At 38.8% G+C, this 27,281-nt stretch overlaps 1 pseudogene; it reads left to right on the top strand.

Annotated features, from left to right (window-relative positions):
* On the top strand, positions 1,968 to 26,723 carry LOC107621012 (annotated as a pseudogene).

Genomic DNA, 27,281 nt, shown 5'->3' with positions numbered 1-27,281 from the left:
TATCTAATTGTTACAGAATTTTTTCGCAAATCAAAATTAAAAGAATTTTATTCGTTGCAAAATACGAATTTTTTATTTTTAATATTGGAGTGGTAGTGGTGTTTTTCTTAAATGTGGGATCGTTTAACTAGAGAAGCAGAAATCAGTGCCAGGGATTTGTGAGAGATACATAAATCGGTGCCAGGAATTTGTGTAGGTACACAAATCGGTGCCAGGGATTTGTGGAGGGTACACAAATCGGTCCCAGGGATTTGTGTTAAAAAAAATTAAAAAATTTTAAGTACAGAAATCGGTGCCAGGGATTTGTGTACTTCCACAGTTTTTAAAAACACCAAAAATTACCATGTTAAAGTATATTACCACTTTTACTTCCATAACAAAAAAAATTAGCCGCAAAATACTTGGGTTGATTTAATATCTAATTTTTAAAACTAAAATTTTTTTGGAGTGTCAGTTTAGTACATCAAAGTATTTTTACTTTGTGAATCATAAAAAAAAGAACCGAATTGATAAATTATATAAAAAGAAACTGACAATACTTAAAGTTGATTTATATAAAACCAAAGTCCATCAAACAAAATAAAAGAGATCTTTATAGAATCTCAAAAGTTTTAACTGAAAATGATGAAATTAATAAAATGCAAACGAAAGAAATTAACTTTGCAATAAAAGTAAATTGCATAATTATAAAATACAAAGTTTGAAAGAAAATACAAAGATGAAAAAAAAATTATAGAAAATTAACTCAAGACAAAGTATCAGAAAGTAACTAAGAAAGTAACTAAGACGTGAGAGTTTGAAAGTTTGTTTGTGAAGAGAATTTTCAACTCTTGTTCATTGGCATCCCGTTAATTTATAGACTAGTTTGTCCAATCATTTGACAACACCTCATTTTTTTCAAATAGTTTGCCAAGTAATTGTCCGCGCCCAATTCACGAGTCAACTATGCCTTCGAACTTGTTTTCGACACTTAGCTTCGACACCTTTCGAGTCATAATCGACTTTGTCTCGTCGACAATCAAATTCAGATCAATCAGATAACAAAATGCCCCTTAGAATCAATAGTTCAAAATCTGACTTCAATGATGAACTTATCGATTCTAATTTCTCGACAAATTTGTAATACATTTCATCAAACTGACCCTTGCAACTAGCACTACCTTGGTAACCGCTCCTTCTGTTATGTCTTTTAAATGCGAGTCCATCACGCACATCTTTCCATTATCTTCGTGCTTTCTCTTTGTTCAAAACTGAAACACCTCATCTTTTCAATTCTTTATAAAAATTCATTTCGACCTCAACTTCACGCTTTTCACAAAGAGAAAAGGGCCTTTCTGATTCCTCTATTTCATCTATTTTCTCCACACAACAATACCCAGTAATGTAAGATATAAGACTCTGAGATGCTAGAGGCAATCCTATAACTTCATATCAAGTATAAGATTCAACTTAAAGCGTAAATAAATTTAAAATCATCACTTTAAAACCATAATGAAATAGGGGAATCTAACTTAGAAAATTTCTAAACTATTCGTTTTACCGCTGTCCCACAGCCTTCGCCAGCCTAACCGCCATGCAATCCCATCGCCACCGCCTTCCAAACCTCCTCAATCACAGTAGAAAACACAATTAATACATACAAGTAAAGCACAAGTAACTATCATGTATATCAAGTAATCCAAGAAGCAATTAAGCATGTTATACAATTAGGAAAACAAAGCAAGTCGGTAAAGCAATCAAACACATAAAAGATGCACATGATGAATACTTGTCCTATTTGGCTCTGATATCACATTGTCGGTTCAACTGCCAACCCGACACATTTCCATAGGAATGTCGCCTTTTGATCACGTATATAGATACGGGAACCCCCATGGATATAGTTCCGGGCACACTCCTGTGATTCGAAAGGATGCGAGCGGGATACTCTGCCACAGACCTCAGATCTCAACGTAAGCGGGATAGGAATGTGTACAAGTCTAAGTATGCTGATTCTCAGTGAAAATAATTTCATTGGGTCTCTTCCTATTTTTGAGAGTAATATGAACCTCAAATATTTACACATAAGCAAGAATAACATCAGTGGACCAATTCCACCAAGTCTAGAAAATTATACAAATCTTGCTGCAATTAACATGTCAATGAACAAACTTACTAGACTCATACCATTTGCACTTGGAAAGCTTGCAAATCTTACGATTTTGGATCTTTCTCACAATAATTTGGAAGGGCCTTTGCCACCACAGCTGTCAAATTGTACAAAAATGGATCATTTTGATGTTGGATTCAATTCCCTAAACGGTTCCTTCCCATTAAGTCTGAGGAACTGGACTGGGATAACCACATTAATTTTAAGAGAGAATCATTTTACAGGTGGTATCCCAAGCTTTTTCTCAGAACTTAGCAAGCTTCGTGAACTACAACTTGGTGGAAATTTAATTGGAGGAACAATTCCTCCATTATTGGGAAAACTGCAGAAGCTGTTCTATGGGTTGAATTTGAGTAGCAATGGATTGACAGGTGTGCTTCCTTTAGAACTTGGGCAACTACAAGAACTGCAAAGTCTGGACATATCACTGAACAATTTGACAGAAAACATAGATGTTCTTACTCAACTACCATTGATTGAGATCAATATTTCATATAATTTCTTGTATGGTCTTGTTCCAATATCCCTCTGCAAGTTTCTGGATTCCTCATCATCTTCTTTCTTGGGCAATCCCCATTTAAATGTCAGTTGTTCTCCTTCTAGTGGCCTGGATTGGACCAATACTTGTAATTTGAAGCCATGTCCCTATCAATTAACTGATCACAAAGGCATCAGCGCATTGGTAATTTTAATGATAGATCTTGGATCCTCACTGTTTGTTTCAGCTATGCTGGTAGCTTTACTTTTGATGTATCTCCGCAAGAAAGAAATGAAGAATTATGTTTATGGTGAAAGAGGAGCAGGAAGGATCAATTTTCTATACAAGGAATAAATGAAGTTCTTCACTAAAAACCAATCAGATTCCCTTCACGACATAGTGATGGGGCTACAGATAACCTAAATGATAAATACATTATTGGCAGAGGAGCTCATGAGATTGCTTATAGAGCTCAACTGGGTTATACAACTTTTGCTGTAAAGAAGTTTGCATTCGAAAGGAACAAGAGGAAGTATTTATATATTATGCGGAAAGAAATTGAAGTGCTAAGAGGGATCAAGCATAGAAACTTGGTCTCTTGTGCAGGCTACTGGATAGGAGAGAACTATGGTATGGTCTTATATAAGTACATGAAGAATGGAAGCCTCCATGATATTTTGCATGAGAAATATCCCCACCACCCTTAAGTTGGAGTATACGGCTTAACATCGTTGTTGGAATTGCACATGGACTAAAATATCTGCATCATGACCACACCACACCTATAGTGTATCGAGACATAAAGCCACATAATATACTTCTTAATGATCAGATGGAGCCTCTTATATCTGATTTTGGTACTTCCCTCTATAGGAACCTTACTGAGCATTCTTATAGTCAATCTCATTCTTGGAAAAAGCTTTCAACATATGTTGTAGGTACTTTTGGTATATCGCACCAGGTACGTAGATCTTTCTCCTAAGCTAGATTAAAGTTTTGGATGTTGATAATTGTTTTTAGTGTTGAGATTAGAGGAAGGATCTTGATGTACTCTGTACTTCTCTCTCTCTAAGTGTTCAAGTGTTTAATTATTTATATAAACTATTAGAACAAAGGAAAAAAAAGAAAAACTTTCTCCTAAATTTTTTAATTGATTTGCATTTTGCACACCACTTTCATAGCTAACAGTAATTTCTGCTTCTCTAACGTGATGATTGATGGATGGAAACATGTCGGTTAAGAATTTCTGATAAAAATAGCGTTGCAAGTACAGCCTTAACTGACAAAATTTTCACTATCAATTTAGAATGTGTCACAATTAATAATAAATAACCGGGAGTAGAATCCGTGTTGTTTCCCTAAGAGTTGACACAGGATACGAATTATTGGTTAGAATTTTTTTCGAGTATTTTTTTGAAATTGGGAACGAAAAAATAAATGGCTAGAAATGAAAGCAATGAATAAATAACAAGGGGTGATATGTGTTCAAAATAAAAGGCCTTGGTCAGGGGAGAGAATTGGAGTTTCTATCCTTGTTGTCTTTCCCAAGTATAATAGTAAATGTTCATTGCTTCCACTTAGTTATCCTCTAACAATTGAAGGAAAGTTAAGTGGGTATCACTAACTCTAGCCCACAAGTCCTAGTCACTTCATGGGGAAGGACTAGAGTTGGTGAGAGTTGAGTTAGCCAGCAATTCTCAATTACAGATCAATACTTGAGTATCACAACTCAAGGAACCCCAATTAATCAACCCCCAAGCCAAGTTGAAAGATCTACTCCATTAACATGAATGTCATTTTCATAAACACATAATAGATATAAATAAAAGACATGATAATTATGAGAAATTAATTAAATTAAAAATTAGCACTAACAATGATTAACCAGAATCAAACACGTACTAAAATTAAACATAAAAATAATTCAATGCATTAATAAAATTAAAAAATAACAAGATCCAAACGTGAATTCAAAGTAATTAAATGGAAAAATAAAAGTAATAAAAGTAATAGAGAAGAAAACTGTAAGAACAATGACTCCAATTGAAGGTAGCAGCAGCTCTCTCTAGATCTAATTCAAAGAAAAATTAAGAATATCAAAAACCCTAGAGCAAAGTAGGTTTTTCTCTCTCTAGAATTCAAAACTAATCAAAAACTAAAATGAAAGTGAAGTGTAGTCAGTCTCAGCTCCTTCCCTACCTCTAGTCTGCATTTTCGGGCTTGAATCTGGGTCCAAATAAGCCCAGAAATTGCCCCCTGCGAGTTCTGTTAAGTGCAGCATGTGACGCTCTGTCACGCGTACGCGTACGCGTCAGTCACGCTTACACGTCGCTGAACGACGCTCCTGGTCACGCGCACGCGTCGGCCATGCATGCGCGTCGCTCCTCGCTTCCCAAGTCTTCAATTTCTTGTGCTCCTTCCACTTTAACATGCTTCATCTTCATCGTTTAAGCCATTTATGCCATGTAAACCTAAAAATAATTAAAAAATACATCACGGCATCGAATGGTAATAACGGAGGATTAAAAATTAGCAATTCTAAGGCCTAGGAAACATATTTTCAATCATACCACAAAATTGGGAAGGAAACTTAAAAACATGCAATTTACATGAATAAGTGTGAGAATAGTTGACAAAACCCACTCAATTCAGTCTAAAATATATCATAAAATAGTGGTTTATCAAATCTCTCGACACTTAAACATTAACATGTCCTTATGCTAAACTCAAGGAAACCAAAAGAGTGAAGAGGAAAAGGTGAGACTTATGCAATGCAACCTATCTATATGAATGCAACTACATGCTAAAATGCTTCTACCTACTTGGTTAAAAGTAAACAAATTCTCCATGAACAAACAACTGGATTCCACTAATTTAAATCTCAAAATAAAGTACAAGTAAACTTGCAAGAAGAAAGCTCATGAAAGCCGGGAACAAAGAATCGAGCATCAAACCCTCCCTGGAAGTGTATACACTCTAATCACTCTAGTGTTTGAAGGTTGATTCTCTCGGTTATCTACTAATCTTGCTTTCCAAGGCTTGATCTTCTTCTAACAATCAACAAAAATTTAATGCACAAATACAAATATCAAGAGGTCTTTTCAAGGGTTGTAATGGGGTTAAGGTCAAGGTAGGAATGTATTTGGTTAAGTGGACTAAAATCCGAATCCTTGATTAACCTAAACTTCCCACCTAACTTAAGACATTCCACGTTATCACAATGTAAAGTCTAGCCACCCATTAACTATTTTTCCACAAATCCATAAACATTGATATCTTTTGAGTATAAATCATATGCGTTAGTTCACTTATTAGGCTTGGGGCATTTTGTCCCCTTTTTATTGCTTTCTCTTTTTCTTTTCTTTTCCTTTCCTTATTATTCATATATATATATATATTTTTTTTTCTTTTTTTTCTTCTTTTTTTCAATGAGTTAATGCATGTGATTAATGTACTAGATGAATGAACAAGTGCCTAACTGTTTTCACATTTTCGATCATATGAGAATATAAAATACCCAATTCCCTAACCAAGTAATTCCCAAATCCAAATCCCCCACACTTAGTTCATATGCATCCTCACTAGTCTAAGCTAACCAAGAATTCAAATTAGAGATATTTTTTTGTTTTTCGCTTAGAGTTAATGATGTGCTAAAATAAAGAATAAATGGGGTACAATAGGCTCAACATTGGGTTGCAATGGAAAATGAAAGGGTAAGGCCATATGGATAAGTGAGCTATAGTGAAACAAGGCCTCAATCAAGTAAGTGCATGTATACATCAAACAATGGAAATATAGAATCAAGCAAGACAAAGATCACAATTTTAGAGAGAACAACACACACCAAAATAAAACATTGGTTGATAAGATGCAACCAATCAAATAGGTTCAAAATCTCACTGGGTTTTGTGTGTTCGAGCTCCAAAACCATGTTCCAAAATAAAATTCTTCAAACAAGTTCAAAAAGTTTTAATTCAAATTAATGAAATGCTTTAAAGCAGCGTCTTGAAAAAGAAATTATCACTTCAACCAAGTAGTACCTAAGTGCAAACAAATAAATACTCATGCAAGTTATCCTATGTAACACAAGAAAAATTAAAGTACTGGTGTTGAGAGAGAGTTGTTACCTTCGGGAGTCAGTTACCGACCTCCCCACACTTAATGCTTGACATGGTCCTCCGTGCCATCAGTGATATGCAAGGTGGGTCTGAAATTGCCACTTCCAATGGCTAAATAATGGGGGAACAGGGGCGCCTCCATGTCCATATCTTGATTGCTCGCCTCGCCATCAATGGAAGTAGAGTCCAAGGTGTCGGGTTCCTCCATAGGTGGGTTAGAACACCCAATGAGCTCCTTCAAGTAGTCATAGCGGCGCTTGTTGCGTCACTCCATCTGCTCTATTCTCCGGCCATGCTGGTCTACCTTCTCGATGAGCTCAAGTAACAACTGGTGGGTGGATAGTGGTGGTGCATGTGGTGTTGATGATGGTAGAGCAGATGATGAAGGGACGTCAAAGGACGGGTCTTCATTCTGGCTCACAGGTGGCGCTGGAGGTCTGATATATTTCCCATTTGGGACATATTCGTCATCCCTAGGAATCATGGTCTTCACATCCCCAGCTAGAGATGAAACTCCTGTCGCAGACACCAAGTCTGTGACCAATGCGGAAAAAGGTAGGTTGCCCGCTATCTGCACCCATCCCATAGCTTGTCGGATCAGTCGTGGCAAGTTGAGAGGTTTCTCTGTGATGATGCACCAGACAAGAACGACCATGTCGGCAGTAAAAGTAGATGCATGAGTGCTCGGAAAGATGTAGTGGGACATGATCTGTGCCCACACTCGAGCCTCCATAGTGAGGTCTTGGGCGGAGATGCTCTTGGGTTAAGTCCAGTATCGCCCATAGATCCAGTCGCTGTCGGGCTGGGCAATGAATCTATGGACGAGGTTCTAGTCAAACTGGAACGTCTGGCGCTCAAGCTGTGCCTCTTGATAACCATCCATCCCATCTGGACTAGGTAAAAGATCAAGTGCTTTCTGAATAGCACCTTCTGAGATAGAGACTTGCTTTTGGCGCACAAAGACTGACTGAAGGGTAGGCAAGTGATAGTTGGCATAGAATTCAACTATCCAAGACAGATTAGCTTCCCGCGGCTGCTTCTTCAAGAATCTCTACTATCTCCTTTCAATTATGGGCACCACAAAATCAAATGAAGTGCTCTGGATGAATGAGGAGGTGCTCATTGTGATAGTTCCTCTTCGCTAAGACGGAGAATACCCGCTCACAATAGCGGTTAGTGAATCATGCGGAGTCCTGTGCAGAAAATTCCTTCTCCGCTTCATCAACTCGGATGGTCCTCTTCACCCGCTTAGTAGGTGGCTTGACCCTTGAAGATGGTTGCACCTTAGCTGGTGCTCTTTTATTTCCCTTCTTCACCGGTGTCTTGTTAGAAGCCTTCTCTTTTCCTCTCTTAATGGCCATCCTGAAAAAGGAAGAAAAAGAAGGAACATAAAACTTAGAAAAATAAACACTGGAAGTAAGAAAGTGCAAGTGATAATGTATGCCAGAGAGAAAGAAAGTATCTTAAATACATAATAGCTACAACATGCACGTAAGACGTCAATAAAAGCATGAAGGCATATTACTAACACTAGATACAAGAGGGATAAAAGCATGCCAGTAAAAATAAGAAGTAAGGTATTCAATCCAAGTATATAGTAGACCCAAAAATAGAATGTCAATTGTCAAAGCACACCTCATAACACGAACAAGCTAAGAAATATAAAAATAATCCACCAAATAAAATTTCAACACCAAAATAAAAATGCAAGAGGAGAAAAGAAATAAAAAAAATTACAAATAACAAAATTAATATGCAAAAAATAATTAAAATATTCGAATGTAAGAAAAAAAAGAATTAAATAGTAGAAGAAAGTAAGAAAAAGAAACCTTGAAAAGAAGATGAAAAGAGGGAGATAAATGGGAGTAAGAAGGAGAGAAGAGGAGTGAGAAGAGAAAAAAGAAAAGGAAAGGAAATTGTGGCTGCTGGAGTTGGTGGTCCGACGATGCTGGAGGAGGGGGAAGAAGAAGAAAGAAGTAAGAAGGAAGGAAGAAGAGAGAAGAATTAGGATTAGAAAAAGAAAATAGGGATTAAAGAAGAAGGGGGGTCTGGGCGGCGCGCTGATTCAATTGGATTCGCGTTGTGACGCGTGCGCGTCATCCACGCATACGCGTGGGTAAGCAGAAATCTCAGTGATGTGTAAGCTTCGGTCACGCGTACGCGTGACTATTCGTCGTGCCAGACGCACGCTTCTAGCATAGTGCCGGCATAAGTCTCGGGTTTTTGTACCAGAGTGTGCCGAAATTACATACGACGCATACGCGTCGCTCACGTACACGTGTGAGATAATGAAATTGCTGGCGATGCATACGCGTGGGGCACGCATACGCGTGGGGTGGGATGTGTGCCAGGCACCCCACCCACACAGTTCCAGCCCAACTCTCAGGAAAATGTACCGGAGAGTGCCAGCATCCATGCGACGCGTGCGCGTCGCTGACGCTTACGCGTGGGATGCTCTCTTTTTTTTATAATACTCAGAACAAAAGGGAAACATGCTGATTTGAAAATTAACAAAGACAACTAAGGAAACAAACGTAAGCAAATAAATAAAATAGAACTTTATAAAGGAAGATCATACCATAGTGGGTTGCCTCCCACATAACACTTTTCTTTAACGTCCTTAAGTTGGATGGTCCATAGGCTCAGTCCTTTTCCTTTGCTGGATCCTTTAAGAGGAAGATCTCCAGCTCCTTGTTGTTCTTCACTTTCGCACCATGATATAGCTTTAAACGGTGGCCATTGACTTTGAAGAAGGTAGGGCTTGAGGGGTGAGTTAAGTGGACAACTCCATACGGTTCTACCTTCTCCACCACGTAGGGGCCATCCCATCTTGACCTCAGTTTGCCCGGCATTAACCTCAACTGTGAGTTGTAGAGAAGGACTTGATCCCCAGCTCTAGACTCTCTTCTCTTGATGTTCTTGTCATGTACCGCCTTCACCTTTTCTTTGTAGAGCCTTGAGTTTTCATATGCTTCTAGCTGAAGGCACTCTAATTCCTCCAGTTGCAATTTTCTTTCAATTCCGGCTCCTCCCAATCCTGAGTTGCATTCCTTCATAGCCCAGTAAGCTTTGTGTTCCACCTCTACCGGAAGGTGACAAGCCTTTCCGTAGACTAGGCGGAACGGACTCATGCCGATGGGTGTCTTGTAAGCTGTCCGATAAGGCCATAGCGCATCTCCAAGCCTAGAGTTCCAGTCCCTTCTATGAGGTTTAACAATCTTCTCGAGTATGCGCTTGATCTCTCTATTAGACACCTCAGCTTGGCCATTTGTTTGGGGATGGTAAGCCGTCACTACTTTGTGAATGATGCCATGTTTCTTCAACAAACCTGTCATTTTCCTGTTACAAAAATATAAGAAACCATTCGAGTTTGGAAATGGACCCATGAAGTCAATACCCCAAACATAAAAAATTTCACAAAACAACATGAGTTGTTGGGGCATCTCATCCCTCTTGGATATGTTTCCAAACCTTTGGCATTGGTGGCAAGAGTCACATAAAAGATGAGCATCCTTAAAAAGTGTGGGCCACCAAAATCCGCAGTCTAAAACTTTTCTTGCTGTTCTTTGAGGACTAAAGTGTCCACCACTCTCAGAAGAGTGGCATGCCTCTAAAATAGACTGGATTTTGGATTGTAAAACACACCTTCTAATTATTTGGTCAGCACCACATCTCCATAAATATGGGTCATCCCATATGTAATACTTGGACTCACTCTTGAGCTTGTCCTTTTGATGTTTAGAAAAATTTGGAGGAAAGGTGCGACTAACCAAATAATTAGCTATGGGTGCATATCAAGGAACCACCTTAGATATTGCTTGCAAGCTATCAAGTGGAAATTCATCATTGATAGGAGTGGAGTCACTTTTAATATGTTCTAGGTGACTCAAGTGGTCCGCCACCAAATTTTGGGAACCACTCCTATCTTTGATCTCTAAATCGAACTCTTGCAATAGTAATATCCAACGGATTAACCTTGGTTTAGACTCTTTCTTAGCTAGCAAGTATTTCAAAGCCGCATGGTCTAAATATACTACCACTTTTGTTCCAAGTAAATAAGCCCAGAATTCTACGTCAAATGCTTCCATGCAGTCTTCACTCAAGTCAAATTCTATGTCTTTCTGCAGCAGACAAGAAAGGGGTAGTGCAACCTTACTGAAGTCCTTGATAAAACGCCGGTAGAAACCTGCATGACCAAGAAAAGAACGGATTTCCTCACAGAGGAGGGGTAAGGTAAACCAAAAATAATATCAACCTTTGTAGGATCAACAGATATACCAATATTATAAATAACATGGCCTAGAACAATACCTTACTTCACCATAAAATGACATTTTTCAAAATTAAGCACAAGATTTGAACTACCACATCTTTCTAATACTCTAGTAAGATTATCCAAACAAAGATAGAAAGAATCACCATAGACACTAAAGTCATCCATAAATACTTCTATACAATGCTAAAAAAGATCTGAAAAGATACTCATCATGCACCTTTGAAATGTAGCTAGTGCATTACATAAACCGAAAGGCATTCTTTTATATGCATACGTTCCAAAGGGGGATGTGAAATCTGGAGCAATATGGATCTGAAAATAACCAGTATAACCATCTAAAAAATAATAGCGTGATTTACCTAACAGGCGATCACGTATTTGATCGATGAAAGGTAGTGGATAGTGATCCTTGCTAGTGGCCAAGTTCAAGTGCCTGTAGTCGATGCACACTCTCCAGGAATTCTGCACCCTTGTGGTCATGAGTTCCCCATTCTTATTCTTCACTATTGTGACACCGGACTTCTTCAGAACCACTTGTACTAGACTAACCCATTCACTATCCGAGATTGGATAGATAATGTCGGCTTTAAGTAGTCGGGTCACTTCCTTCTTCACAACTTCCGGAATTGTGGGGTTCAACCGCCTTTGAGGTTGACGGATAGGCTTGGCTCCCTCCTCTAGAAAAATGCGGTGCTCACAAACTTGAGGGCTTATACCAACTATGTCCGCCAAACTCCACCCAATAGCTTTCTTCTTTCTTCTCAGTATATTAAGCAGTCGTTCATCTTGTTAGGAAGTAAGCTACTTTGCAATGATCACTGGGAGCTTTTGATTATCTTCAAGATAACCATACTTTAGGTAAGGTGGAAGGGACTTCAACTCCATGTTTAGCTCATGGCTTGGCATTTGATCATCCGGAACCACTGGAGGTGGCAAGGTGTCTTCAGTATACTCAGAAGGTTTCTCCACACTTGCACCTTGAACCATGTTCTTCTCATCAACTGTCTCTTGGTGAACTTCAGCCATAGTTTCATCAATAATATCACACTGGAAGATAGAGTGGTCTTCCGGTGGATGTCTCATAGCTTCATCAAGGTTGAAACTCACTGCTCTTCCATCAATCTCAAAGGAATATGTACCCAAGAAGGCATCCAATTTAAACTGAGAAGTCTTCAAAAATGGCCTTCCGAGCAAGATAGATGATGGTCTTCCTGGGTCATTAGGGGGCATCTCTAGACTGTGGAAATCAATAGGAAAAATCGACCTCTTAATGCTCACCAAGACGTCTTTCGCAATGCCAACCACTGAGATTATGCTTTTATCTGCCAACACAAAACGGGCTGCCGACCTTCTCAATGGTGGAAGCTTCAAAGCATCATAAACAGATAATGGCATAATACTGATACAGGCAACTAAGTCACACATGCAATCAACAAACTGTACCCCACCTATAGTGCATATAACCATACAAGGACCGGGATCACCACATTTCTCCGGTATAGCACCCATCAGAGCAAAAATCGAGCTACCCGAAGGAATAGTTTCTAAATCATAGATCTTTTCCTTATTCATGCACAAATCCTTTAGAAACTTAACATACTTAGGAACTTGACGAATAGCGTAAAAAAGGAGAATAGTTACCTCAACCTTTTTGAAGATATCCACCATCTTGGGGTCTAGCTCCACTTGCTTTTTAATCCTCCTAGCTAGGTATGGAAAAAGAATGGGAATAGCTTATTTCAAAACATTGTCTTCCTTAGATACTCCACCCTTTGGTTGAGCAACTTTTTCTTCAACTGCCTCTTGTACCTCATCCTCGTCTTCAACATTTTCTACCTCAACAACTTCTTCATCTTGAATGTCTTCTCTTGAGCTTGGCTCCTCGGGACTCCTCTCTTGCAAGGTAGTATCGGACATCAAAGTGATGGTATTGATTCCACCCTTGGGGTTAGGTAAAGGTTGAGAGGGAAGTACACTAGAGCTTGAAGGTTGAGTGTTGGAGGTAGAGGGTGGGTCCATACGGGATAGAAGAGCTTGGATGGTAGAGGTAAGACCGGTGATGCTAGAGTTAACTGAAGTTTGAAGCTTTTTTTGTGCTTGAAGAATAGAATGGAGTGTTTCGTCTTGGTTGGAGAAAGAAGGAGGGTAGGTAATTTGTGGGACTTGTGGTTGGTTGAATTGAGGTGCTTGGGCTTGCCTTTGGTGAGGTGATTGGTATCTTTGGCCTTGGCTTTGTTGTTGGTATGGAGGGTTTTGTTGATACCAGTTTTGTTGGTAGTTGTTATTCCACCTTTGATTTCCACCATTGTCTCTGCCTCCTTGGTTATAGTTGTCTCTCTATCCTTGGTTGGGATTGTCTTGCCAACCTTGATTGTAGTTACCACCTTGATTATAGTTACCGCCTTATTGATAGTACCTTTGATTCGGACGGTTGTAATAAGCATTGGTAGCCACCAAGGTGTTGTCCTCTTGGAGTTGTGGACATTTACCAGTATAGTGAGAATAGCAAGCGCAAATTCTACATACTCTCTGAGGGACTAACTGTTGACAGTGTTGTTGTGGAGGGGGTGGAGGTTGTTGCTGATTGAGTTGGAGTTGTTTGAGTATATTGGTCATCTCTCCCAAAGTCTTAGTGAGTGCCACAGTCTCACTGCTAGAAGAAACTTCCGCAATAGCCTTGGTATGATTATTCCTTTGCCTTGCATGTTGAGTAGACTCGGCTAAATCGGTGATCAGTTGCCACGCTTCTGTCGCCGTCTTGTACTTTGTCAGAGAGCCATTACTCACAGCATCCAAGAGGGTCTTGTCTCGAGACTTCACGCCTTGGCAGAAGTAGCTAATTAACACCAACTAGTCAATCATGTGATGGGGGCACGAGTCAAGGAGATTCCTAAAGTGTTCCCAATACTCATAGAGAGTCTCTGATTCACCTTGAATGACGTAGGAAATTTCCTTCCTCAATCTATCTGTGACCTCCGGTAGAAAGAACTTGTCCAAGAATTTCCTTCTAAGCAAATCTCAATTAGTAACAACAGCTTTAGGTTGAGTGTAGAACCACTCCTTTGCCTTTTCCTCAAGAGAAAATGGGAAGGCATATAACCAAACAGCAGCCTCATCCGCACCATGCCGCCTAGTAGTTGAACAAGCTGTTTGAAAGTCTCTAAGGTGCTTGATGGGCTCTTGAGCGGGTAAACTATGAAATTTAGGCAGTAGATTAATCAATGTGGTCTTCAGTTCAAAATCAGCAGTTAAAGTCGGATGACGCGCTTGAAGGGGTTGAAGAGTAAAATCCGGAGCTCCCGCTTCCTTGAGAGTGATCCTTCTAGGAGCTGCCATAGTATCTGCACCTAAATCAACAGAAGAGATGTCAATGGACTTAGTAGGAGAGGAGTTAGTTTCTTCCTCAAATGACGCTTCAAACTCTACCTCGAGTAAGGTTGGTGAATTGGGTGAAACCCCTTCACCACCCTCGGAGGCTAACCGACGCCGAGCTCGCCTAATATGTGAAATGATTTTTTCAATTTCAGGATCAAATGCGGCTAGGCTCGGATCTGGTAATGAACGCGTCATTCAATAAAAGAAACATAGAGCTCATGGCAACAAAATATACTAAGAAAAATAAATAATAAATACTACTAATAAACAAAAAAACACAAATAAAAAAATACAATTATGTAAATATAAATATATTTACACCAATCAATAACTTAGCACACATATGCAACTCCCCGGCAATAGCGCCAAAAATTGATGGGTGGAAAAATGCCGGTTAAAAAATTTCTGGTAAAAATAGCATTGCAAGTACAGCCTTAACCAATGAAATTTTGACTATCAATTTAGAATGTGTCACAATTAATAATAAATAATCGGGAGTAGAATCCTAGGTTATTTCCCTAAGAGTTGACATAGGATACAAATTATTGGTTAGGATTTTTTTCGAGTATTTTTTTGAAATTGGGAACAGAAAAATAAATGGCTAGGAATTAAAGCAATGAATAAATAACAAGAGGTGATATGTATTCAAAATAAAAGGCCTTGGTCAGGGGAGAGAATTGGAGTTTCTATCCTTGTTGTCTTTCCCAAGTATAATAGTAAATGTTCATTGCTTCCACTTAGTTATCCTCTAGCAATTGAAGAAAAGTTGATGAGCGGATAATTTATACGCTTTTTGGCATTGTTTTTAGTATGTTTTTAGTACATTTTAGTTAGTTTTTATTATGTTTTTATTAGTTTTTAAATAAAAATCACTTTTCTGGGCTTTACTATGAGTTTGTGTATTTTTCTGTGATTTCAGGTATTTTCTGGCTGAAATTGAGGGACCTGAGCAAAAATCTGATTCAGAGGCTGAAAAAGGACTGCAGATGCTGTTGGATTCTGACCTCCCTGCACTCAAAGTGGACTTTCTGGAGCTACAAAAGCCCAATTGGCGCGCTCTTAATTGCGTTGGAAAGTAGATATCCTGGGCTTTCCAAAAATATATAATAGTCCATATTTTGCCCAAGATTTGATGGCCCAAACTGGCGTTTCAAGTCAGCTCAAGAATTCTGTCGTTTAACTCCAAAACTGGCACAAAAGCTGGAGTTAAACGCCCAAACTGGCACAAAAGCTGGCGTTTAACTCCAAGAAAAGTCTCTACACATGGAAGCTTCAATGCTCAGCTCAAGCACACACCAAGTGGGCCCGGAAGAAGATTTCTGCATTAATTACTGATTTCTATAAACCCTAGGCTACTAGTTCTCTATAAATAGGACCTTTCACTATTGTATTTTTACACATCTTTGGAAGTTTAGTCCCTAGACCTTGGAGGCTGGCCATTCGGCCATGCTTACACCATTATCACTTTTGTATTTTCAACGGTGGAGTTTCTACACACCATAGATTAAGGTGTGGAGCTCTGCTGTTCTTCATGAATTAATACAAAGTACTATTGTTTTTCTATTCAACTCAAGTCTATTTCTTCTCCAAGATATTCATTCATTCTTCAACTTGATGAATGTGATGATCCGTGACACTCATCATCATTCTCACCTATGAACATGTGCCTGACAACCACCTCTGTTCTACTAGCAATGGCTTGAATGCGTATCTCTTGGGTTTCTAATCTAAGATTGGAACCTTCGTGGTATAGGCTAGAATTATTGGCGGCCATTCCTGAGATCCGGAAAGTCTAAACCTTGTATGTGGTATTCCGAGTAGGATCTGGGAAGGGATGACTGTGACGAGCTTCAAACTCGCGATTGTGGGGCGTGTGACAGACGCAAAAGGATCAATGGATCCTATTCCGACGTGATCGAGAACCGACAGCTGATTAGCCGATGTTCTGACAAAGCATCAGGACCATTTTCACTAAGAGGACGGGATGTAGCCATTGACAACGGTGATGCCCAACATAAAGCTTGCCATGGAAAGGAGTATGAATGATTGGAAGAAGGCAATAGGAAAGCAGAGGTTCAAGGGGAACAAAGCATCTTCATACGCTTATCTGAAATCCACCAATGAATTACATAAGTATCTCTATCTTTATTTTATGTTTTATTCATCTTTTAATTATCAATCCTCCATCACCAATTGAATCTGCCTGACTGAGATTTACAAGATGACCATAGCTTGCTTCAAGCCGACAATCTCCGTGGGATCGACCCTTACTCACGTAAGGTTTATTACTTGGACGACCCAGTGCACTTGCTGGTTAGTTGTGCGGAATTGTGACAAAGTGTGATTCACGTTTGAGAGCTCCAAGTCTTTGGCGCCATTGTTAATGATCACAATTTCATGCACCAAGTTTTTGGCGCCGTTGCCGGGGATTGTTCGAGTTTGGACAACTGATGGTTCATCTTGTTGGTTAGATTAGGTATCTTTTCTTCAGAATTTTTAAGAATGAATTCTAGAGTTTCAAGGTGATGTTCCCACCATCACAAAAGCTGATTGACTCTCATCAATTTAGCTATTGAATGTAATGCCTGCTGAAGCTTGGCCAAACATGTCTAATCCTTTTTAGACTGAAGCTTTAGACTAACATTGCATGATTCCTGGAATTCTTATTAAAAGTTTTGATTCTCTTTATTTTCTTTTCTATATAATTTTCGAAAAAAATACAAAAAAAAATTTTAAAATCATAAAACCAAAAATATTTCATGTTTCTTGTTTGAGTCTAGTATCAATTTTTAAGTTTGGTGTCAATTGCATGTTTTTATTCTTCTTGCATTTTTCGAATTTATACATATTGTTCTTCATTGATCTTCAAGTTGTTCTTGATGATTTCATTGCTCTAATCTTTAAATGCTCTTGTTTTGTGTGTTTTGTTGTTTCTTACATGCATTTTTACATTGTTATAGTCCTTACTATACAAACTTTTAAGTTTGGTGTCTTACATGCATTGTTTATTTGATCTTAGTTGCATTTTTGTTGATTCCCATCATCAAAAATTCAAAAATTTTTAAAACTATGTCTTTTCAAGTCAATAATACAGAGAATTGAATATTCAGAACATTCAGCAGAGGAATCAAATAGAAAAAGCTGGGCGTTCAAAACGCCCAGTGAAGAAAGAAAACTGGCGTTTAACGCCCAAAAAGGTAGAGATTTGGGCGTTAAACACCAGAATGAGCACCATTCTGGGCGTTTAACGCCAGGATGACACTAGAGGGAAGATCTTGTTTTTAATTTACATTTTTTTTCAAGTTCTCATAATTTTTCAAAATTAAATCTTTTTCAAATCATATCTTTTCAATCATATCTCTTTCAAAATCAATTTCTTTCCATTTTATAATTATTTTTACTATTTTCAAAAATCCTTGCTTCAATTCATGATTTACTTCAAAAATTTTCAAGTTGTTACTTGCCTATTAAGAAAGGATCAAATTTTAAATTTTAGAATCATATCTTTTAATTTCTTGTTAGTCAAGTAATCAACTTTAGTTTTAAAACTTTCTCCTTTTAATTTGATTTTCAATCATGTCTTCTCAATCATATCTTTTCAATCACATCTTTTTCAAAATTAATTTTCAATCATATCTTTTTCATTTCTAATTTCAAAATCTCTTTCAAAATCACTTAATTTCTTTCCCAAACTTAATTTTCAAAAATCTCAATCAAATTTTCAAAATTTTCTTTTTATTATTTCAAAATCTTTTATTTTCGAAAATTCTTCCCCTTTTTTCACATCCTTCTATTTAAGGGGCTAACACTCCTCCTCAAGGTGCAATTCAAACCATATTTCTTTAATAAGTTCGAATTCTCTCATCTCTACCTCCTCCTTCTATTCTTCTTTTCCTCTGACACCTCAAGGAATCTCTATACTGTGACATAGAAGATTCCCTACTTTCTTGTTCTCTTCTCTTTCATACGAGCAGGAGCAAAGATAAAAGCATTCTTGTTGAAGCTGATCCTAAACCTGAAAGGACCTTGAAGAGAAAGCTAAGAGAAACCAAAACACAACTCTCTCTAGAGGGCCTAACAAAGCTTTTCAAAGAAGAAGAAACCATGGCAGCCGAAAACAACAACAATGTCAACAATGCAAGGAAGGTGCTTGGTGACTTTACTGCACCTACTCCCGATTTCTATGGGAGAAGCATCTCAATCCCTGCCATTGGAGCAAACAACTTTGAGCTTAAGCCTCAATTAGTTTCTCTAATGCAACAGAACTGCAAGTTTCATGGACTTAGAATCCCTCTATGAAGCTTGGAAAAGATACAAGCAATTGATCAGAAGATGCCCTTCTGACATGCTTTCAGAATGGAGCATCATAGGAATCTTCTATGATGGTCTGTCTGAACTATCCAAGATGTCATTGGATAGCTCTGCTAGAGGATCTCTTCATCTGAAGAAGACTCCTGCAGAAGCTCAAGAACTCATTGAAATGGTTGCAAATAACCAATTCATGTATACCTCTGAAAGGAATCCTGTGAATAATGGGACAACTCAGAAGAAAGGAGTTCTTGAGATTGATACTTTGAATGCCATATTGGCTCAGAATAAAATATTGACCCAACAAGTCAATGTGATTTCTCAGAGTCTGTCTGGAATGCAAGCAGCAACAGGCAGTACTAAGGAAGCTTCCTCTGAAGAAGAAGCTTATGATCCTGAGAACCAAGCAATGGAAGAGGTGAATTACATGGGAGAACCCTATGGAAACACCTATAATCCTTTATAGAGAAATCATCCAAATCTCTTATGGAAGGATCAACAGAGACCTCAACAAGGTTTCAACAACAGTAATGGTGGAAGAAATAGGTTTAGCAATGGCAAGCCTTTTCCATCATCTTTTCAGCAACAGACAGAGAATTCTAAGCAAAGCCACTCTGACTTAGCAACCATTGTCTCTGATCTAATCAAAACCACTCAAAGTTTCATGACTGAAACAAGGTCCTCCATTAGAAATTTGGAGGCACAAGTGGGTCAGCTGAGTAAGAAAATTATTGAACTCCCTCCTGGCACTCTCCCTAGTAATACAGAAGTGAATCCAAAAAGAGAGTGCAAGGCCATAACCACATCTCAAATGTCCGAACATGGAGAGGAGGAAGAGGCGGTGATCTCCACTGAGGAAGACCTCAATGGACATCCACTGACCTCCGTGGAGTTCCCTAATGAGGAACCATGGGAATCTGAGGCTCACACTGAGACCATAGAGATTCCATTAAATTTACTTTTGCCATTCATGAGCTCTGATGAGTATTCTTCCTCTGAAGAGGATGAAGATGTCACTGAAGAGCAAGTTGCTAAGTACCTTGGAGCAATCATGAAGCTAAATGCCAAGTTGTTTGGTAATGAGACTTGGGAGGATGAACCTCCATTGCTCATCAAAGAACTGGATGACTTGACTAGGCAGAGATCACCTATGAAGAAACAAGATCCTGGAAAATTCTTAATACCTTGTACCATAGGCACCATGACCTTTGAGAAGGCTCTGTGTGACCTAGGGTCAAGCATAAACCTTATGCCTCTCTCCGTAATAGAGAAGCTAGGGATCATTGAGGTACAAGCTGCTAGAATCTCACTGGAGATGGCAGACAATTCAAAGAAACAAGCTTATGGACTTGTAGAGGATGTCTTGGCAAAGGTTGAAGACCATTACATCTCTGCTGATTTCATAGTCCTAGAAATTGGGAAGTGTATGGATGAATCCATCATCCTTGGCAGACCCTTCCTAGCCATAGTAAAAGCTGTGATTGATGTTGACAGAGGAGAATTGATCATTCAAGTGAATGAAGACTCCCTTGTGTTTAAAGCTCAAGGATATCCCTCTGTAACCATGGAAAGGAAGCATGAAGAGCTTCTCTCAATACAGAGTCAAACAGAGGCCCCACAGTCAAACTCTAAGTTTGGTGTTGGGAGGTTCTAACATTACTCTAAATATCTGTGAGGCTCCATGAGAGCCCACTGTGAAGCTATTGACATTAAAGAAGCGCTTATTGGGAGGCAACCCAATCGTTACTATTCTATGATAATTTTCTATTTTCTATTGTTATTTTATATTTTCTGTAGGTTGATGATCATGTAAAGTCACAAAAACAATTGAAAAAGTAAAAACAAAGTGAAAAACAGAACACCCTGGAAGAGATAGTTACTGGCATTTAAACGCCAGTAAAGGTAGCAGAATGGGCGTTAAACGCCCAGTCTGGCACCATTCTGGGCGTTTAACGCCAGAAAAGGGCACCAGACTGGCGTTTAACGCCAGGAATGGGCAAGAAGCTGGCGTTAAACGCCAGAAATGGGCAGCAGCCTGGCGTTTAACGCCAGGATTGGCAGAAAAGGGGCATTTTACACGCCACATGGTGCAGGGATGAGAAATCCTTGACACTTCAGGATCTGTGAACCCCACAGGATCCCCACCTACCCCACCACTCTCTCTCTTCTTCACCCATTCACCAATCACCTCAATACCTCTTCCCCAAAAACCCCTCACCTATCAAATCCCACCATTCTCTTCACCACTCACATCCATCCTTCATAAAACCCCACCTACCTCACCATTCAAATTCAAACCACTTTCCCTCCCAAACCCACCCATAATGGCCAAACCATACCTCCCCTCTCACTCCTATATAAACCCATCTTCACTCCTTCATTTTCACACAACCTAAACACCACTTCTCCCCCTTGGCCGAATCACAAAGCCCACTCCATCTCCTCTATTTCTTCTTCTTCTACTCTCGTCTTTCTTCTTTTGCTCGAGGACGAGCAACCTTCTAAGTTTGGTGTGGTAAAAGCTAAAGCTTTTTATTTTTCCATAACCATTTATGGCACCAAAGGCCGGAGAAACCTCTAGAAAGAGGAAAGGGAAGGCAAAAGCTTCCACCTCCGAGTCATGGGAGATGGAGAGATTCCTCTCAAAGGTGCATCAAGACCACTTCTATGAAGTTGTGGCTAAGAAGAAGGTGATCCCCGAGGTCCCTTTTAAGCTCAAAAAGGGCGAATATCCGGAGATCCGACATGAGATCCGAAGAAGAGGTTGGGAAGTTCTCACCAATCCCATTCAACAAGTCGGAATCTTAATGGTTCAAGAGTTCTATGCCAATGCATGGATCACCAAGAACCATGATCAAAGTGTGAACCCAGACCCTAAGAATTGGCTTACAATGGTCCGAGGGAAATATTTAGATTTTAGTCCGGAAAATGTAAGGTTGGCATTCAACTTGCCCATGATGCAAGGAGATGCACACCCATACACTAGAAGGGTCAACTTTGATCAAAGGTTGGACCAAGTCCTCATGGACATCTGTGAAGAGGGCGCTCAATGGAAGAGATATTCAAGAGGGAAGCCGGTTCAACTAAAAAGGCATGAGCTCAAGCCCATGGCTAGGGGATGGTTGGAGTTCATCCAACGCTCAATCATTCCTACTAGTAACCGATCTGAAGTTACTATAGACCGGGCTATCATGATTCATAGCATCATGATTAGAGAGGAAGTAGAAGTTCATGAGGTTATATCCCAAGAACTCTATAAGGTGGCGAACAAGTCCTCTCCTTTGGCAAGGTTAGCCTTCCCTCATCTCATTTGTCACCTTTGCAATTCGGTTGGAATTGACATAGAGGGAGACATTCTCATTGATGAAGGCAAACCCATCACTAAGAAAAGGATGGAGAAAACAAGAGAACCTCATCAAGAGCATGAGGAAATTCCTCATCATGAAATCTCTGAGATACCTCAAGGGATGCATCTTCCTCCACAAAACTATTGGGAGCAAATCAACACCTCCCTAGGAGAATTAAGTTCCAACATGGGACAACTAAGGGTGGAGCACCAAGAGCATTCCACCCTCCTCCATGAAATTAGAGAAGATCAAAGAACCATGAGAGAGGAGCAACAAAGGCAAGGAAGAGACATTGAGGAGTTCAAGCACTCCATAAGATCTTCAAGAGGAAGAACAAGCCGCCATCACTAAGGTGGACCCGTTCTTTAACTTCCTTGTTCTTTATTTTCCTGTTTTTCGAAAATTGTGCTTATGTTTATTTATGTTTATTTCTTTATTACATGATCATTAGTGTCTAAGTATCTATGCCTTAAAGCTATGAAAATGAATCCATCACCTTTCTTAAATGAAAAATATTTTTAATTGAAAAAGAAAAAGAAGTGCATGAATTTCAAATTTTAAAACAGTTTAATTATTTTGATGTGGTGGCAAGACTATTGTCTTTCTAAATGAATGCTTGAACAGTGCATATTTTTGAATTTGATTGTTTATGAATCTTAAAATTGTTGTCTCTTGAAAGAATGATAGAAAAGGAGAAATGTTATCTGATGATCTGAAAAATCATAAAATTGATTCTTGAAGCAAGAAAAAGCAGTGAAAAGCTTGCAAAAAAAAAAGAAAAAAAAAGAAGAGAAAAAAAAAGAAAGAAAAAGAAAAGCAAGCAGAAAAAGCCAATACCCCTTTAAACCAAAAGGCAAGGGTGATAAAAAAGAATCCAAGGCTTTGAGCATCAGTGGATAGGAGGGCCCACAGGAATAAAATCCTGGTCTAAGCGGCTAAACCAAGCTGTCCCTAACCATGTGCTTGTGGCGTGAAGGTGTCAAGTGAAAACTTGAGACTGAGCGGTTAAAGTCGAGGTCCAAAGCAAAAAAGAAGAGTGTGCTTAAGAACCCTGGACACCTCTAATTGGGGACTCTAGCAAAGCTGAGTCACAATCTGAAAAGGTTCACCCAGTTATGTGTTTGTGGCATTTATGTATCCGGTGGTAATACTGGAAAACAAAGTGCTTTGGGCCACGGCAAAGACTCATAAAGTAGCTGTGTTCAAGAATCAACATACTTAACTAGGAGAATCAATAACACTATCTGGATTCTGAGTTCTTATAGATGCCAATCATTCTGAACTTCAAGGAATAAAGTGAGATGCCAAAATTGTTCAGAAGCAAAAAGCTAAAAGCCCCGCTCATCTAATTAATACTGATCTTCATAGATGTTTTTGGGATTCATTGTATATTCTCTTTTTTTTATCCTATATTAATTTCAGTTGCTTGGGGACAAGCAACAATTTAAGTTTGGTGTTGTGATGAGCGGATAATTTATACGCTTTTTGGCATTATTTTTAGTATATTTTTAGTACATTTTAGTTAGTTTTTATTATGTTTTTATTAGTTTTTAAATAAAAATCACTTTTCTAGGATTTACTATGAGTTTGTGTGTTTTTCTATGATTTCACGTATTTTCTGGCTGAAATTAAGGGACCTGAGCAAAAATCTGATTCAGAGGCTGAAAAAGGACTGCAGATGCTGTTGGATTCTGACCTTCCTGCACTCAAAGTGGATTTTCTGGAGCTACAAAAGCCCAATTGGTGCGCTCTCAATTGTGTTGGAAAGTAGACATCCTGGGCTTTCCAGCAATATATAATAGTCCATACTTTGCCCAAGATTTGATGGCCCAAACCGGTGTTCCAAGTCAGCTCAAGAATTCTGGCGTTTAACTCCAAAACTGGCACAAAAGCTGGAGTTAAACGCCCAAACTGGCACAAAAGCTGGCGTTTAACTCCAAGAAAAGTCTCTACACATGGAAGTTTCAATGCTCAGCCCAAGCACACACCAAGTGGGCCCGTAAGAAGATTTCTGCATTAATTACTGATTTCTGTAAACCCTAGGCTACTCGTTCTCTATAAATAGGACCTTTCACTATTGTATTTTTACACATCTTTGGACGTTTAGTCCCTAGACCTTGGAGGCTGGCCATTTGGCCATGCTTACACCATTATCACTTTTGTATTTTCAACGGTGGAGTTTCTACACACCATAGATTAAGGTGTGGAGCTCTACTGTTCTTCATGAATTAATACAAAGTACTATTGTTTTTCTATTCAACTCAAGTGTATTTCTTCTCCAAGATATTCATTCGTTCTTTAACTTGATGAATGTGATTATCCGTGACACTCATCATCATTCTCACCTATGAACATGTGCCTGACAACCACCTCTGTTCTACTAGCAATGGCTTGAATGCGTATCTCTTCGGTTTCTAATCTAAGATTGGAACCTTCGTGGTATAGGCTAGAATTATTGGTGGCCATTCCTGAGATCCAGAAAGTCTAAACCTTGTCTGTGGTATTCCGAGTAGGATTTGGGAAGGGATGACTGTGACGAGCTTCAAACTCGCGATTGTGGGGCGTGTGACAGACGCAAAAGGATCAATGGATCCTATTCCGACATGATCGAGAACCGACAGCTGATTAGCCGATGTTGTGACAGAGCATCAGGACCATTTTCACTGAGAGGACGGGATGTAGCCATTGACAACGGTGATGCCCAACATAAAGCTTGCCATGGAAAGGAGTATGAATGATTGGAAGAAGGCAATAGGAAAACAGAGGTTCAAGAGGAACAAAGCATCTTCATACGCTTATCTGAAATCCACCAATGAATTACATAAGTATCTCTATCTTTATTTTATGTTTATTTTCATCACCTTAAACTCCATAACCATTTAAATCCGCCTGACTGAGATTTACAAGATGACCATAGCTTGCTTCAAGCCGACAATCTCCGTGGGATCAACCCTTACTCACGTAAGGTTTATTACTTGGACGACCCAGTGCACTTGCTGGTTAGTTGTGCGGAATTGTGACAAAGTGTGATTCACGTTTGAGAGCTCCAAGTCTTTGGCGCCATTGTTGATGATCACAATTTTGTGCATCAAAAGTCAAGTGGGTATCACTAACTCTAGCCCACAAGTCCTAGTCACTTCATGGGGAAGGACTAGAGTTGGTGAGAGTTGAGTTAGCCAGCAATTCCCAATTACAGATCAATACTTGAGTATCACAACTCAAGGGACCCTAATTAATCAACCCCCAAGCCAAGTTGGAAGATCTACTCCATTAACATGAATGTCATTTTCATAAACACATAATAGATGTAAATAAAAGACATGATAATTATGAGAAATTAATTAAATCAAAATTGGCACTAACAATGATTAACCAGAATCAAACATGTACTAAAATTAAACATAAAAATAATTCAATGCATTAATAAAATTCAAAAATAACAAGATCCAAACGTGAATTCAAAGCAATTAAATGGAAAAACAAAAGTAACAGAAGTAATAGAGAAGAAAACTGTAAGAACAATGACTCCAATTGAAGGTAGCAACAGCTCTCTCTAGATCCAATTCAAAGAAAAATTAAGAATATTAAAAATCCTAGAGAAAAGTAGGTGTTTCTTTCTCTAGAATTCAAACCTAATAAAAAACTAAAGTGAAAGTGAAGTGTAGTCAGTCTCAGCTCCTTCCCTGCCTCTAGTCTACGTTTTCGGTCTTGAATCTGGGTCCAAATCAGCCCATAAATCCCCTCTAGCGAGTTCTGTTAAGTGCAGCACGTGACGCTCTATCACGCGTACGCGTCACTGAACCTTGCACCTGGCCACGCGTACGCGTCACTGAACGACGCTCCTGGTCACGCGCACGTGTCGGCCATGCGTGCATGGCGCTCCTCGCTTTCCAAGTCTTCAATTTCTTGTGCTCTTTCCACTTTAACATGCTTCATCTTCATCCTTTAAGCCATTTATGTCCTGTAAACCTGAAAACACTTAACAAACACATCACGGCATCGAATGGTAATAAAGGAGGATTAAAAATTAGCAATTTTAAGGCCTAGGAAACATGTTTTCAATCATACCACAAAATTGGGAAGGAAACTTAAAAATATGCAATTTACATGTATAAGTGTGAGAATAGTTGACAAAAACCCACTCAATTCAGTCCAAAATATATCATAAAATAGTGGTTTATCAATGATACATGCATAGTATCTCTATAACATGGCTATGTTGTCCCCTGATACAGAGAATGCATATGTAATAGTGCAGAGCTGAAAGTCTGATGTGTACAGCCATGGGGCAATTCTGCTTGAGTTACTAACAAGAAAGAGAGTGGATATTGAGGAGGAAAGTAATGTGACCAGTTTAGTTAGTTGGGTTAGATTTATCTGGTTAGAAATAGGCAAAATTGACGAGATTGTTGATCCAGACATTGCAAATGCATTTCCCAATTCAAGAGTATTAGCAAGGCAAGTCACTGAGGTGCTTTTATTGGCATTAAGATGCACCAAGAGGAAGCCTTGTGAGAGACCAACCATGAAAGACATTACTAGCTTCTATCAGAAAAACATATTCAGGTTAAGTTGTGATGATGTGGATATGGTTAATGAAGATGTTGTTGATGTGGCACCACAACCATACAGTGTTCCATTTTTCAGTACTAATCCAGTTTCTGACGCTTAGAGTGACTCCTATCTGCATGGTAAAACTAGTGAGGATCAGAGGATGCAATGCTAAGACATAACAAATTTGCATTATATGTGGAGAATGAACCTCAAGATTCTAATGGTTTTATCTGGTGGTGGCAAGATCTTAGTCAATTTGAAGATTCTTTGGTTGATTGGAATGTGATGGCTACAACTAAAACTGTTGTTGATGGATTCATAGTTAAATTAACAGGCAATGGTAAGATATATACTGAATAGGTAGTAGTAACTGCTCTTTTTGTTCATAAAGTAACTTTTACTTGACCTTATTTGATCTTCCTTCCAACTGTGGCTGGACCAATAATTACTCAATCCTTCAACTGGTTTTTTTCTCTCTTGTTAGATTCAGTATATGTACCAGTAGAAATTCTTAAAATCACAGCTCATGTCCTGCTTTATAGCAGCTATAAAGGACTCTTCATCTTGTGTTATTGTGTGTAACAATGAAGTAAATGGTTGACGAGTCATGGGAAGAAAATTCTATTAACGCATGTTAAAATTTAGTCTTAATATGAAATATAAATACTAATATTTT

This window comes from Arachis ipaensis, chromosome B10, assembly GCF_000816755.2.
Source record: "Arachis ipaensis cultivar K30076 chromosome B10, Araip1.1, whole genome shotgun sequence".
NCBI classification, from domain to species: Eukaryota; Viridiplantae; Streptophyta; class Magnoliopsida; order Fabales; family Fabaceae; genus Arachis; species Arachis ipaensis.
Note: the sequence above shows the minus strand (reverse complement) of the source record. Positions and strands in the feature narration are given on the sequence as shown.